This window comes from Seriola dumerili, unplaced genomic scaffold (assembly GCF_002260705.1).
Source record: "Seriola dumerili isolate Sdu_G_001 unplaced genomic scaffold, Sdu_1.0 BDQW01000398.1, whole genome shotgun sequence".
In the NCBI taxonomy this organism is placed as follows: Eukaryota; Metazoa; Chordata; class Actinopteri; order Carangiformes; family Carangidae; genus Seriola; species Seriola dumerili.
The window spans coordinates 71,701-87,680 of record NW_019174653.1 but is presented as its reverse complement, the minus strand read 5'-3'; positions in this window follow the sequence as shown (position 1 = coordinate 87,680).

Here is a 15,980-nt window from a genome sequence, read left to right as displayed (position 1 = left end):
TGTTTAGAGGATTTTATTTCTTCCTCCTCGCCCCTCGGTGCGACCACGCCGGTCCGAATCCCTTTTGAACCTGCGAGCTGAAGACCTTCTCCGTGATGCCGGCGCCGTCCTTCGCCCGCCGCCTTTCATCAGCGTCTGCGGCTTCTTTTAAACGAGGTCCTCTTCCATCCGGAGAGCCATCTATCAGGATGAAACAAATGAGTCATTACGGCGGCTTCCAGTGCGTCCCGGCAAGGCTAATTCTGCCCTCCTCCTGAAACGTGTGGGAGTTTTTAATATTGTGGAGAGAAGAAGAACGCGGCGTCCTGGGACCAGTTTGGCTTTTCATCAATCTGCCGTTTCCCTTTTTTTTTTTTTGTAGGGGGGTGTTGTTATGTTTCTCCCTCTCGCCCACACTGACTGAGAGGAAGCAGCGATACAAAGACTCAGAACAAAGCTTTTTTATTGTACTTTAGTTTTTAAAATCGGCTCTTGTTCGGTGGAAATCTCACAGGAAGCGTGGACTTCACAGACGTGGATGTTTTTCCAGTGAAAGCTCGGGGAATCGTGAAATCTCTTTGTTATGATCCTCGAAGTTTCTGTTCCCAAACACCATCAAAGTTAAGACTCGTGTTAAACAGCCTGAGACGACTGCTGCTCGTCAGCTGACGGCGTTCACCTCACGATCAGTGTTTGGGAACAGGCGCAGGAAATCAGAAGTAATATCACAGGAAGTGAAAGTTAAAGCTGCAGCTGAAACACGAAATTTTCAGAGTAAAGCACACACCTCAACATTGACACAGTTTGGCTCAGCAGAGCAAAACAGGCAAATGCTTGGGGCCCCTAAGGGTAAAAGGGGCCCCCCGATGGCCCCTCATGTTGGCACATTTAGCAATGACTAATATAAACCTCCTTTAACCATAAAGACACAAAACAGTTCGCTGCCAGTGGCCCACAACCCTCCTGAGTGCTGTAGCTACATCCACCAGTCTGCGTGTGAGACATTCAGGGACATCTGTACATTGTAGTGTCTACCTATAGTCTGTGTGTGAGGCATTCAGGGAAGATCTGTAAATTGTAGTGTTGACTGATCAGTCTGCAGCTGAAAGCTCCAGGAGGAAGCAGGTCAGGTCGACCAGGTGAGATGACTTCAGTGTTACCTGTGAGTCAGCAGGTCCAATCGCTTTTAATGAACTCAAATGTTTCAACAACAGGAAGCATCAGAGTTTAACTGGAAACACGTCGACACAACTGGAGAACGTCAGTGACACAAGGAGGAGGACGAGGAGGAGGAGGGGGAGGACGAGGAGGACGAGGAGGAGGGGAACGCTTCCTTCCTCTGGTTCCTCTCACTGAGAGAGAAGGATTATGGAGTCTTATAAAGAATGACTTCCATCTGGACAGGGAGGACTGTGTGTGTGTATGTGTGTGTGTGTGTGTGTGTGTGTGTGTGTGTGTGTGTGTGTGTGTGTGTGTGTGTGTGTGAGTGTGTGTGTGTTTGGGGATTTCTCTCCCTGTAAAACATCTGGAGAAACAATCTGCTGTAAATAAGCAGCAGTGACTCGGTGCCACCCGATAAATAAAAAGAGAAGAAGAAGCTGCAGCGTCAACAACACACACACACACACACACACACACACTACTGCTAATACTATCTTTGTGAGGACACTCATTGATATAATACATTCACTAACCACTCACTCCTACACTCCTTTGACCTATGACCTTTGACGGTGTGAAGACCAGACAACATGTCGCTGTGTAAGGTCTACAACACACAGTGGTCCTCACAAAGATAGAAGTACACACACCACCACACACACAGCAGCTGTATTCACACTTGTACATTGTTTTCCTCCTTTCTCTGCTGCTCAGACATGATGGATGTGCACACACACACACACACACACACACACACACACACACACACACAGAGCAGTGCTGTCTGTACATGTTCCTTCAGCAGTTTTTTACACTCCATCCTGTTGTGGACAAACATGTTTTCATTTCTCCGTCTCGTTGTGTTGCTTGAACTGATCTGAACAAACACACCTTCACACACCTTCACACACCTTCACACACCTTCACACACCTTCACACACTGTGTGTTTCCTGTCGTTGAATTTGACTCATTTCTGTCGATCCACTTTGTTCTGACGATTCATAAAACTAACACGGATCATCCCTTCTCACTGTGTTTGTCTGAAACACAGTTTTATTCACGTTTTAGTTCAGGTTAATCCAGAGGTTTGAACTGTGAGGGAGGGGCAGAGGCAGGAGACAGGTGTGTACAGATGTTCTAAAAACAGGAAACACCGACATGAAACACAATCACACTCGTTTTCTCTGACACAAATAAACGTGGTCGGGAGTCAGAGAGAAAAGAGGCTCCTGCACAACTTCATCAAATCCTGTTTTTAACTTCAGTGTCACAGTGAAACAGTGAGAGTTGTCTGAACATCATGACTGACAGCCGATCACAGCTGATCACAGGCTGTACGTCGACTTAGCCCCAGTCAAACAGCGATTCACAGGAGGCCGATCAACAGAAAATCACAGTAGCCGATCAACAGCCGATCACAGCTGGAATTCATGTAGAAAGACACAGACCAGAAACGGCCTTTAACAAGAACACAGGATATGATGGAACTGTGGTGCGTTGCATGCGCTGTCAATTTAATACATGAATTAATGAACTTATCTCAATTAAGCAACTAGCACCCCTGGGTCGTCCGCAGCTGGCGCCTAGGTGGCTGAGGCTAAGATGTAGTGATGTAGAGGCACTGACAGTCCTGCTGGCAGTTGCGCTGGACGGCCGCGTCAGACCTCGTTTACTGCCATCTCCCCCCCTGTCACCTTCCCCGACGACCTCGTGCTACCTAGGCTTCACACCACGCCCCCACCCCCGTCTCTCTCCACTGTGCTGTCATAAAGGCATAAAAAGCCCAAAAATATACTTAAAAAAACAACATCCTAATGACATATTGTCTTTTTAAATATCACATACTATGAAAATGTAAGAGTGAGATATGTAGTGATGATAACAGCTAGTATTATTAATAAGTGTCTGATTGACTGATAATCACATGGTCAGGAGCTCACAGCTCTACAGAACCAGAACTGATGACATGACCTGGACCTGGATAAGCAGAAGACAACAGATGTATTATTTTTATTGTTTGTAAAAATCTCATATTAAATAATTTCATAAGTAACATTCCTGTGTTCAGCTGCTAGAGGAAATATTTAGATCTTTGTAAATGATGCAGACACACTGACATGTTACAACCAGAGGAATCTTCTGTCATGGTGCTGCTGCAGATTCACACTCTATGTTATTAAGAAACACACACACACACACACATAAGGGTGTGTGTGCGTCGGCCTCATCATGCTCTAACAGCCTTTAACAAGCACATTACTGTGACACACAGATATTCTTCAGCGTGTGTTCAGCACCCACCTCCTGGCGAGCTCTCCCACACTTCCTCTCGTCCGCAGCACAAAGCCTCCTCCCTCAGCAGCCGCAGTCCATCAGAGAGAGGGGCGCCGAGCCGCCACCGCCATTACGGCAAATTGTGGTTTCCTCACGGGAGCGCGGCGCCGGCGCTCTGCCTCTGAACCCGCAACTGTTTGTGCTGTGTTGTGTTGTTGTTGTTGTCGCTGCTGTTGTTGTGTTTGCTTTCCCGCGTTCAGATCGACGCTCTACACAAACAGCGTGTTGGCTGCTTAGGTTGGCAGAGACGCAGCTTGTTAATTATGTTTCCCGTGCCAAGCATACAATCACACGGTAATTGGAGTTGGAGCAGAGGATTGTGGGAGCGTAGTGAATGATAATGACTGTGTGGTCATCTTCATCATCTTCATCATCTGCATCATCATCATCAACTGTATCAGCAGCAGCAGCATGATGAGAGTCAAGTACTGAGAGCAGGAGGGTGGAGAGGAAAAGATCTTAAACATACGACACAATAAATACACAACACACAACGCACAAAACAATGTGCACACAACACGCTGAAGGTACGAAGAACACCTGACGTACCAAACACTGACTGCAGAAACCCCGTATGTACGACATACCGAACATGCGACATACTGACTGTATGAAACACTGTACGTACGACATCACAAACATACTATACACTACACGTACGAAACAATGAGCGTACGACACACTGAACTTGTCGACGTACGCTGCTGGAGACCAACGTGTAGGACTGATGGATGATGGACCAGTATTTAAAAGTTACTTCCTGTTGTATTAATCATCTAAACTCTCCACTGAACATTTGCTCCTGTAGCCTTCCACCTTTTAGCATCTCATAATTTCTTGTGGGAAACTGATATGTACGATCTCTCCTGTGGGTCTTGAATGCAGCAGCAGGTCTTCTTCCCATCATCACCTCGGTGAACCAGCTGTGTCGGGAATCACCGGGCTCGTGGCGACCTGCGGCGGGGGGTGAGGGTGGTGGCAGATGGCAGGCGGTTCCGGAGGGAACCAAATGGCCACTTGGACTGCCACCCCCGCTGAGAGGTGAGGGGTTTCCTGCGCAGAGCAACAGGGGCGAGAATGATGTTGAGGGTGAGCGGGGCCTCTCCTCGACATCCATCAGGGCTCCGTGTTAATGAGGGGAGGGAGGAGAAACACGGAGGTGACAGAGGAGAGGAACAGGTGAGGCTCAGGGGGGAGACGAGGGGGAGAGAGGTGAGAGATGTTAGTGATGGTGATAAATAAGAACAACAGGAGGCCGGGGGGGGGGGGGGGTGATGCAGCAGCAAAGAGTGGAGTTCAGTAAAAAGAGAAAATGAGGAAAGAAAGAAAGAGTGAGAAACTAAATGATGGAGGAAAAGAGAGAGATGCTGCACACTCCGGACTAAAAGTTCTTTTAGTTTTTAGTTGTAAATATTCATCATTTCTCTCTATAACTTTATTTATAATTTCTAGTACCAGAATGGTATTTTTCACTGTAAACAAACGGAAGTCTGAACTTGATGGACACCACCTGACCATCAGGAGGTGGAGCGATGTGAAGTGAGACGTTTAAATTCCTATTTCAATTTTCTCTTAAACCCTCTGAGGTCTGAGGCGTTCTCTCCATTTCTACATTATTTCTTTAATTCACCTTTGACGGGGTAATTACACATCACATATTACCCAAATGTTTTATATCACGATCCTCAGAACAATCTCAGCTCTTTCTATAACGTCGCCCCTCACTGTGCAAACACTTCATTCGGCCCAAATGCTGAAGCTGACGTGGATGGATTGTTTTGGTGTCTGAAGTGGGTTCACCAAAGTCTATAGGTTGATAAAAATAGTGCAACGTCTGATTAAAATAGTAGATAAATGGATAATAAATGCCTAAAATGAAATTTTCGTAGTGTTGTGTCACGCTACTTTAACCAGATTTTAGAGGCGGAGTCACGTACGATCTCTTAACAGCATGTGAGAGAAAGTGGAGAATCTACACATTCTAACATTTAAACCATATTTCTACTCTGTTATCGTAAAGATTTTAATAGAAACATGCATCAACCAATACCTTTAATGTTACTGAACACAGTCATCTCTTGGATAACAGAAAACTCTCCCATTGGCCACAGTGAATTTTTGAGTTTAGTTTGGAGGATTCATTTTGGGAAAGACAGAAAGTTGGAGACAGAAAAACAAAGTAAAGAGTCTGACAAAGAGAGGAAGTGATAGAAAACCTGACAATGACACACAGAGAACAGAGCGAGAAAGCGATGGAGAGAGAAATAAACGACGGTCTGGGGTTCCTCAGGGTTGGACGCTGGGCTCCTGTCAGTTTCACACCAACAGGAACTTCTACTATTTTCAAACAAAAAACGGAAAGACAGAAAAGTCTGCGTGTGATCAGAAATTACCCTCATCCATCCCTCCATCCCTCCAGGAGCTTTACTCCATCATCACCTCTCCCATCATGCCTCACCTGACAGAACATTACAGATGCATTATGGGATCTGAGGGAGGAAGGCAAGGGGACGCGGAGCTTCATGAATAAAAAATAAAACATGAGACGACCAAACGGAGGCCGTCAGGAGACGAGGAGGGTCATCAATATTACATCACAGCGCCACATGGACTCCGCGTGGAGGAGGAAACTCTCTTCACTGTTTTTATTCTTTGTTTCAGGGAAATTCAGCAAAGTTTGACCAAAAAAAAAAAAAAAAAGTTTCACAGTGAGAAGAGAGTTTATCCTCAGCCCAACTCACACATCTGCTTCTGTCTCATTAGGTCAGAAATCCACAGAAGAAGAAAAGAGTCTGTCTGCTCCTGGACGAGTGGAGAGATAAAGGAAAATTCCCCTCAAATACTTTTCTGTCCCGACATTTCCTGTCCTTTACTGTTCTGTAGAGCAGTTTGTGGTTTCATGCATTTCCCAGAAGGCAAGTTGTCATAGTTTAACAAACATTAAAATATCTTAAACTTACTGAACCTGGCATTACGTAACATTACAAACCTTGAAACAGAAGTTTGGTGTCTACCTGGGAGATTCAGCACAAATTAGTAAAAGGTGTGTCAAAGTCAGAACGCTTTATTTTTGACTGAAAATATACAAACAGAAAATGTATAAGCTGCATCCGACACTTCAGGGAAATCCTCTAGATCAGGTGACAGAAACTAAACGTCGTCACTGTCGATGAGGAGAGAAAATGTCCTGGTTCAATCACAGTTATATCTAAGATAAGCAGAGTAAAATCTGTTATTAAAAGCACATTAAAGCAGGTTGTAAATATTAAATACGACACATCTGGAGCGACCGGTTTATTCATATTTAACCAAAATCATATTTTCTGGATCTTAAACAAACTGGTTTTGTCGTCTAAACCACGGACGGGACTCGGACTCTGTTGTCGGGTTAAAATGTTGGTTTTGTGTGACTCATTAAATCTCACAGACTTTTAGACTTTATCTACAGTTTCAGAGGATTTCATCAACGATTAGCTGAAGAAGAAAAAAAGAAAGGAAAGGGACGTTTCTGGAAACATCATTGTTTCTTCTTCGTTAAAACCAGCTGCAACGTCTACGTGCTTCTACCTTTAAGACCGGAGGAGTTCACACGCGTGATATATTATTACATCATCTTTAGAGATGTGACCAAAGAAGTGCGTTGTGATTCGCTGAAATTCATGTCAGGAAGACTAAACAAATCCTTTGTGGCAAATGTATTTCACGGTTAGGACGATGGCGTACGATGCGAGCGACGGGAGTGAGACTGAAGCAGTTACCACGATGAAAACAGAAGATTCAGACACTGACTTCAACCAGCTAACCTGCTAACCAGCTAACCAGCTAACCTGCTAACCAGCTAGTCAAAGCTCAGGGTGAGAGATGTCGGAGGCGGTAAGGATTCTTCAGCTTCTGAAGCACAGACATGAAATAAAAACCACCTGAGACCTTGAACCTTAAAGCTTTTATTGTAAATCACTGACTAATGTTCATCAACACTTTCCAAATATCAAAACACATTTTAAGAAAAAAGTTGAACTGAACCCAAATATTAACGAATGTGCTTGTTTTTCCAGCTATATCCAATTTCTTTTTGTGAAAGTAAGTCAATGATTTACAATAAAAGCTAAGACATAAAGGTTTTAGTGAACGACAAGCTTCTCATGAAGCAGTTTTTAGGAGGTTGTTTTCAAACAGCGCCTCGGGTCGTAATGGGTTAATGATAATGCCTCTCCTCCTGACAGACATCATGAAGCCACATTATAAAGTTACACATAAGTTTCCAATCAGGTCAGTGTTGGTTTGTCCCCGTGAGACCTGCAGTAATTACAGTCCTGTAGTCATGGCGATCCTGCGGGACGAGGCGGCGTCGCCTCGCGTCACGCTGCAAACAGGATGATGCTGAGCTCCTTTCACGGCGGCTGAACGAGTTTCATGTTCGTGATGAAGATGTGACTTCAGTGGCCAAAGCTTCTGCTCTGATAATTGACTTTGTTGATGAAGATTAAAAAACAAATCCTCGTTGTCGGACACTGATGAAACACGGAGCTGTGAAGGTGACTCACAGTCTGAACTCTTTGTGAGCTCTGTAGAATGAAGACCATGAGACTAAAGATGAAAGATTAAAGGGCTCATGCAGAGTGTGTGCAGTGACACTGTGTTCTTCATGCACCTCTCCATCTTCAATGATCACAGCAGATGGATGTTTAAACCTTATAAGACTATGTGCACCGTCACTGTTTAATATTTAGCCGGAACTGGAGAAAGTTATTTTCTCTTGAGATGCGACTAAAGGAAATAATTTGATTAATCATCTCAGGTAAGGAGGCGATGAGCAGAGATTCAGCCCAGGTGTTTAAACAGGAGTCTGGATGAGGTGAGAGCAGCAGGTGAGCAGAGGAGCCAGGAGCAGGAAGCCACACCCACATGTACAGACCAAAGGGGGAAACACAACAAGAAAACAAGAGGCAGCAGGAAACACTAGCAGAGTGATGAGCTGCTGTGGGCGGGGCCAGAAGAAAACACCTGTTCTAGACACTTTGAAGAGACGCCACTGAAACAATCCAACATCTGTTTAAATGAAGCTTCATGTAGAATATTTTCATCTTTATCTTCCCGTTAAAACAAAGTGAAGTTCAGCAACTGTGCACTGTAGCTGTGCGTAGGAATACGGTAGTTCAGTGGCTGAAAAATGTAGTGCCAAAGGAACGAGCACAGCAGCTCATCACTCTGCTAGTGCAGCGGTCCTCCTGCTGCTCCTCAAAACTGACTCTACTGCAGGAAACACACCGACTGAACAGGAACACCTCACACAACCCACATCTGATACCCACAATATCACTTTAAGAACATTTTAATGGAGCTATTTGTAAGTTTCCCAATTGCTACCTAGCTAATGTTAGCTTCAACAGCTGTTCACAGAAGAAATGTGCCCACATTACATTTCAACGTAGATCTGGATCATTTACTACGAATTAGATTGTTTTTCTCTGGTGTATGTAACTTCAAAAAATGCAGTTTTTACGCAGTAAGTAAAATGAATATTGTAAATATTCTACTATATACAAATGAAGGTACTAAATACTATATACATGTACATTTACTGTTAAAAATCATTGAACCCAAACTGAATGAAATGATATCAAACACAGTGTAAGTCAGTGTGAAGCTCTGTGACATTTCCAGAGCTGCTGATAAAACGACAGCAGCGTCGCCCCGACAACAGACGAGTCGTCAGGACGACAGCAGCTGATTTACTGCCGTTCAAAGTTTTTACAGTCGCAGATAAAAACACGCTAAGGTCATGTTTTATTTATTTGTTCCATCACCGTCATAATTAGCAATTTAAATAACAGAGCTACATTCAGAAGAACTATTATGTTGAATCCGTCCGCTGGGAGCCGTAACCCGGCAGAGGGGCCCAACCCGAGGCCCGCGGCCCCGCAGCGGGTCGGGGAACATCTGAATGTGTCAGAGACTGATGTCGTTTTTATGGTCCAAGTGTTTCTGTTTCCTGTTACACCGTGATTATTTGCAGCTTCAACAAGTAGCACAAGGAGAGACAGGAGAAGATGAGATGATACTGAGCCCCCACCTGACGGACAGGTGCAGGTGCAGGTAACTAACGAGGCGCTCGTAGAGCTGCTGTATAAGAGCCTGATGATGACTGTGACACGGCTGTGGCTGAGGTACGACGTGGCCCCCCCTCTGGTCACGTTGCTTCAACAATCATTATTCCTGAAGGATCATTCTTTGACACAAACACACGTCTGTTCGTGGAAGCAGCTGTAGTTTGTGTCTCCTGATCTTCAGCAGCAGATGGATTTTGAATTCTTCAGATTTCCATTTTCCTGAGCGCTTGAAGAACTCGTGCAGAGATTGTTTCCTCCACCGTCTGTCTCATGACTCAACTGCTCTGATTCAGGGTCAGGAAACGCTTCAGCTCCAGTTGTTGTGTGAAAGTGTCACATAAATATAAATCAACTTGGCTGATTAATATTTTACCGTCATTTCACTTAGCTGTATTGTCTTTCAGTGACGAGAGCTGCTCGTCCATTTTAATGACAAAACAAACGGCAGCTCAGACAAAACACTTCATTTAAACATTCATGTTCCTGCAGATGTATATCCAGAAAAAAAAGAAAAAAGAGGAGTGGAGGGAAATGGGGCGGAAACCTGAAGGAGGGGCTCATCAGGTTTGGTAAGTGCTCGGATGAACATCGTCCCAACAAAACATCCATACATAATGTAGAAACATCCATTTATCATCCGTGAGTGTGTGAGTGTGACAGACAGCAGAGAGACGCTGCACACACACACACACACACACACACACACACACACACACACACACACACACACACACAGGACATGATTATCAAGTAGACTGTTTAAAACAGATTCAGATGTGCTGAACTTTTATTTAAGGTCTGGTAAATGTAGGAACTGTTAATATGGAGAAAACAGTGAAATCACCTCTTGTTTATATAAAAATACATATATATGTATCTATAATAAAACATAAAAATAAAGATTGCATAACTGGAGGTCTCACACCCTTTTATTAAAGTCTCTCTGTCGCCGAGTGAAGTGAAGCAAACAGGTTTGATGTGCTGAACGATATGAGCTGTTATATAATGTGTTCATGCTGCACAGCCAGTAAATACACCAGCCGCTGCAGTATCACTGGACATGATTAGTCCCAACACAGAGGAGCAGATCCGCTCTGGGATCCAGATTAAAGACTTCACCACTCCCTGTTAACTTCTCTATTATTTAATCATCAGTCAATCAATCAATCAATCAATCAAACTTTATTAGGACAGCACTTTTCATACAGGTCAGTGCAGTTGAAAGAGCTTCACAGACTGATGAGCTAAAAAGAAAAGGACAGATGAAGTGAGAAAGCAGAGAACGAGATACAATAAAATAGATTTAAAAAAGAAAAACATAATAATGGAAGAACATCTGAAATGGAATAATTACATGTTTGCTGGTGTAAAAACATGAAGTGCCTTTAAAACAAGGAAAATATGAAAACTGACAGGAAACTATTTCTGGCATAAAGGTTTTAAAAGAATCTAAAGTCAGTCTGGGATGAAAGGGGATGAAGGGAAGGAGCAGAGGGACGGAGAAGTTTGGATGAAGTCTGAAAGTCAGATTTTGTGGGATTATTCCTTTAAATCCAGCAGCAGAACTCCCAGCTCTCAGTGAAACACCTGACTGTGACCCAGTGAAGTGACGAAGATAATAACTGATGTTAGATGTGACTCTCAGCGGCAGAGTCTTAATTATCCCCTCAGGACGACGTGTTGGAGACTCGTCAGCTGATTAAAGACACAAACTACTTTTAATCACTCGACGGACGAGAGTCTGAATCTGTATCAGACGGATCAGACTGAAGCTTCATCCCGCTCACGTCCGTCCCTCCGTCCACTCAGCTGTTTGGACTTCTTCAGGACTTTTTCTCCATCGCTGCAGGAAAGTGTGAAAACTGTTGTGATGTGAATTAAACACAAATGTGCTCCATCAGTTCTCCGCCTGGTGACAACACAGTAACTTCAGCTCTGTCGCTGCTGCCTCTGGTCACACAGTACAGGAAACTACATGACACATTTTCAGTTTCAAAAGTACATTCATTACATTTATACCAATGTCTTTATATATAGAAATAACATTAATTATATTTTTGATATAAAAAGTACATTTAAAATATTATTTTTTAAATGTAAAATTGTATAGTAACATATTTTAATACAAAAGGTACATTAACTATATTTATACTCGTTTCTTTAAATATAAAAATAATGTTAATCATATTTTTTATATAAAACGTACATTTACAACATTATTTTTTTTATCTGAAATTTTATATTAATATATTTTTAATATAAAAGGTACATTAATCATATTTACACCCATTTCTTTACATATAAAAATAACATTGATTAAATTATATAATATAAAAAGCACATAAAAAAATTATTCTTTTAAATATAAAATTTCATATTTACCTTTTTTTTTTAAATAAAAGTTCATTAATTATATTTATACCCATGAAAATAAATGTATTTACGCCTTTAATGGAAAGCTTGTTATCACAAAAATAAATAAATAATATGAAACATGTCAAACAAGATTAATAAAACAAAAGCGTTCCGGACCAGAACCCTGAACAAGTCGGTCCAAACATTCTGTAGTAGTTCAGTCACATCTGAGCAACTGAACATCTCTGTGTTTTTACATTTAAGAATTTCTGCCTCAGAATCTGAGATGAGAACATGAAAACATGAGAACACAGATCCAGGATCAGTTTGCTTTATTGTCGACTGTCAGACGTGTTCAGCATCAACAGACACACAGGTGTTTAAATCCAGGTAAATCTGTGTCATCAGCTCCTCCACATGCTGACAATTAACAAGCTAATTACAGATTAACCTCACCTCAACACGTCAACATGTGTGTCCACGCTCCAACAGGAAACAGGAAATACTTTTCACTTTTTCCCTCAGCTTCATAGAGACAGTAAAAAAATAAGTAAATAATCAATGATTCCAGTGATAGGAAATGAATTGATAAGTTTATTAAAAAGAAAAGGTTTTGGATGAACAAAGTTATTAATAACTGTGATAAGAACAGAACATTTCAGAAGCTCTTTTCTACTCTTAACTCAATCAATCAATCAATCAATCAATCAATCTTTATTTGTATAGCACTTTTCACACAGGTCAGTGCAGTTCAAACAGACTGGGAATGAGATAAATTCAAATAGATTTAAATTACATTAGAAACAAAAAACAAAAAAGAGCATTAATAATAAAAGAAGAGATAAAATAGAATAAATAAAACATAATTACAGTAAAATAAGTGAATAAAATAAAGTGACTAATGACTAAAAAGAGAAGAAGATAACTGTAATAATTGAATATTACATGTATTTTTGACACAATGTTTTTTGCATATTTTATTGACCTTGTTTTTCAGACCATCACTTGTAAATGTTGTTGTTTTAAAAGATCAAATCTATTTATGTTGTTTTGGTTTTTACCCGCGGTTATTTATTTATTTGAACAGCTGAGTTTTAATGTGTAGAAACTTGACCTTTGAACACAAAATGCAGCAGGTTGAAAACAGTAAATCTGCCGTCCGCCCACCTCGTATTAGACTCCACGATATCAGCGCACATCACGAAATCTATCCAACATGTGTCTGCAAACATTTCCACACATCACAGTCTCTTTAGATGATTGAACTTACAGGTGATTTACAGTAAATATCTGAGGTTTGCTGCGGTGAATAAAAACACACAGTGTGGTCGGAGCAGAGCAGAAACAGTAAATCTTTGCTCCTCCTGGTTCTGTCGCAGTGGTTCCACGTGTTCCTATGGAAAGTTCCTGTGGTACTCAGAGACGTGTGGGGTATTTGAGGACCTCAGTCCCACAGAACGTATTTTAACATTCCTCGAAAAGCGTGGTACAGACTAGAGAACGTACCGCAGAACCTGTGCTGCGACGTGGTCCCCAAATAACACCGGTACCAGAGAACCTGTGGTTCTGATGCGGTGAAGAACATCACAGTTATTTCTCACAACATTATCGACATTTACAGTAAAATAATAAACACAATAAATAAAATGAAAGTCGTGTAACTGTGGATCTTTTCAGATGCGGCTCATTTCTTTCCATCACTGGCTGATCGGATGAGTTAGTTACTGGAGACTGAATTATTACAGAGCTTCTGATGATCGCAGTGAGACACAGCAGCTTTCACCGAAACGCTTCCAACTGCTTCACGAGACATGAACAGACATTAAAGTAAGATATAAGAAGAACACGAGACAATACGAAAGCACATGAATGAATAAAAAAGGAGTGACGCTCTGATGATGTTAAAGTTTTACCTGATGTGACGCAGATGTTTTTGTTTTGCAGACGGACTGTTGGAGAGTGAAAGAGGAAATGTGACGTCCAGGTTTCTGTTCACAGAAAACACTTTAAAATAAAAAGTCTGATATGACATTAAACAGCAAAGACAAAGGTCGTAATACAATTAATTCAGATCAGTGCAGACGAGGATATAAAGAACTCCACAGTGAAAATATTTCTCCGTCAGTTTAGTTAGTTAATCGTTTTTCTCAGATTCTTGTTACAACGAGGTGAAAATTCAGAATCAAAATGAACTACAATAAAATCACATTTTCATTTGTCTCCACTGAATTCACTAATAATAAAGTGCCATACACTTTGATTTAAACTTCATAACTTAATGTTTATCTTTTTTAATTATTGTTTCATTTCATTTTTTTTATTCTGTTTCTACAATTTAATTTAGATTCTTCACTTCAAGTCATTTATGTCATTTTCTTGAGTCTCATAAAAACCTGTCATTAATATTATTATCATCATCATTATTATTATCATTATCCTGTATTTCTTTTCATGTGCATGTGTAAAACACTTCTAACCACATATTGATTGATTGCGTGTTTGATCAATTGTGCAGCCTGTTTATTTTACATGTCTGAACTGGATTCATTGAACTGTTTCTGTCTCGTTTATATTGGGAGAAATATTTTGCAGATTTATTTAAATGCTGTAATTATATTCTAACCAATAGTGTTTCACATGCTGCTTGTATAAAATAAAATAAACTCTGAATATGATCATACATTAAACTTCTGCTCAAACACAAAGAGCTGCTGCGTTTCTAAATAAAGTGAATCAAAATGAAACCTGACTCAGCTGTGAAATTAATTTTCCATTAAACTGTCTGTCGTTTGCCGCCTGTTTATTGAATCTGACTCATTTGTAAACCTACAATAAATCAGCTGATATTTTTTGACAATACAAACACTTTAAAGTTTTAAATCTGAGCAAATATTAATGTCAAATATCATCTGCGGTGTTTTCTGATCTTTATTCCCACAAACACAAACAGACAGTATCAGCAGAACAGGTGAGTGTTGATCATGTGGTCTGTGGCTCCACCTGCTGTTCTCTGCGTCTTTATTAAATATGATGCTGCAGCTGCTGACGTCCTGTTTTTATGGTTTTTATTCCTCAACAAAGAAGAAAAATCATTTAATACAATTAACTTTACTAATATTTTATTCTTTCTTCATTCATACTTTATATTTCTGTAACATGGTTCCACAGATGCTTCTTTCTGCAGTTTATTCATGTGATCATTTCTTTAGTCATTGTACTGTGTCCTTTATTTCATTTCATTTCTTTTTTCAACATTTACTTTTAATATAATTTAATATATATATTAATATATTTATATCACAATATTTACTGTATCTTTCAATCTCAACATACACGAGAAGTCTTTAAAAGTGATCACAAAAACATCCAGCAACCTCCATCTGCCGAGGAAGTCCATGTAATAGCCCTAAAAGCTCTAGTACAGATACTAAATGGACCCTGTGCTGAGACTATTTTGTCAACAACTACATTTTATCTCTTATTTTCATTTATTTCAGGTATAAATAAATGCATTTGGACATTATTTAGCAAAATTACTTTTCATTCTTTTCGACCTTTATATCTTTTCATTTTTCTCTCACTTTTAAGATTTCTTTTTCTTTTTCTTTCCATTCATTTATTTTCTGTATTGTTTTCTTTTAGCTACAATTTCATTATGTTAAATCATGTTAAATTATCTGTGGAAAACTACAGAGGGATTGTGGGATGTCAATGACGTTTTTATGTAGAACACCTGTCTACATTTATATTATATTATATTATATTATATTATATTATAAAGTTTATTATTATTCTAGAGGCAGATGAATATGACAGTTAAAGGCTTTTCACTGTGTATAACTTTCAGTGTTTCTCGTCACAGTCGGATGTAAAGCTGAAGAGATCATTGCTCCATTCATTTTAATATTTTCTTTTTGATGTATTTTAATGTGTATTTGTTTTTTATATCGACTCTGTCCTGATGTTTCAATCACATTTATTTTCTTCTTTTTCTTTTCTTTCACAGAGAGAAACTGATGATGGATGGTACTGAGGGTTGA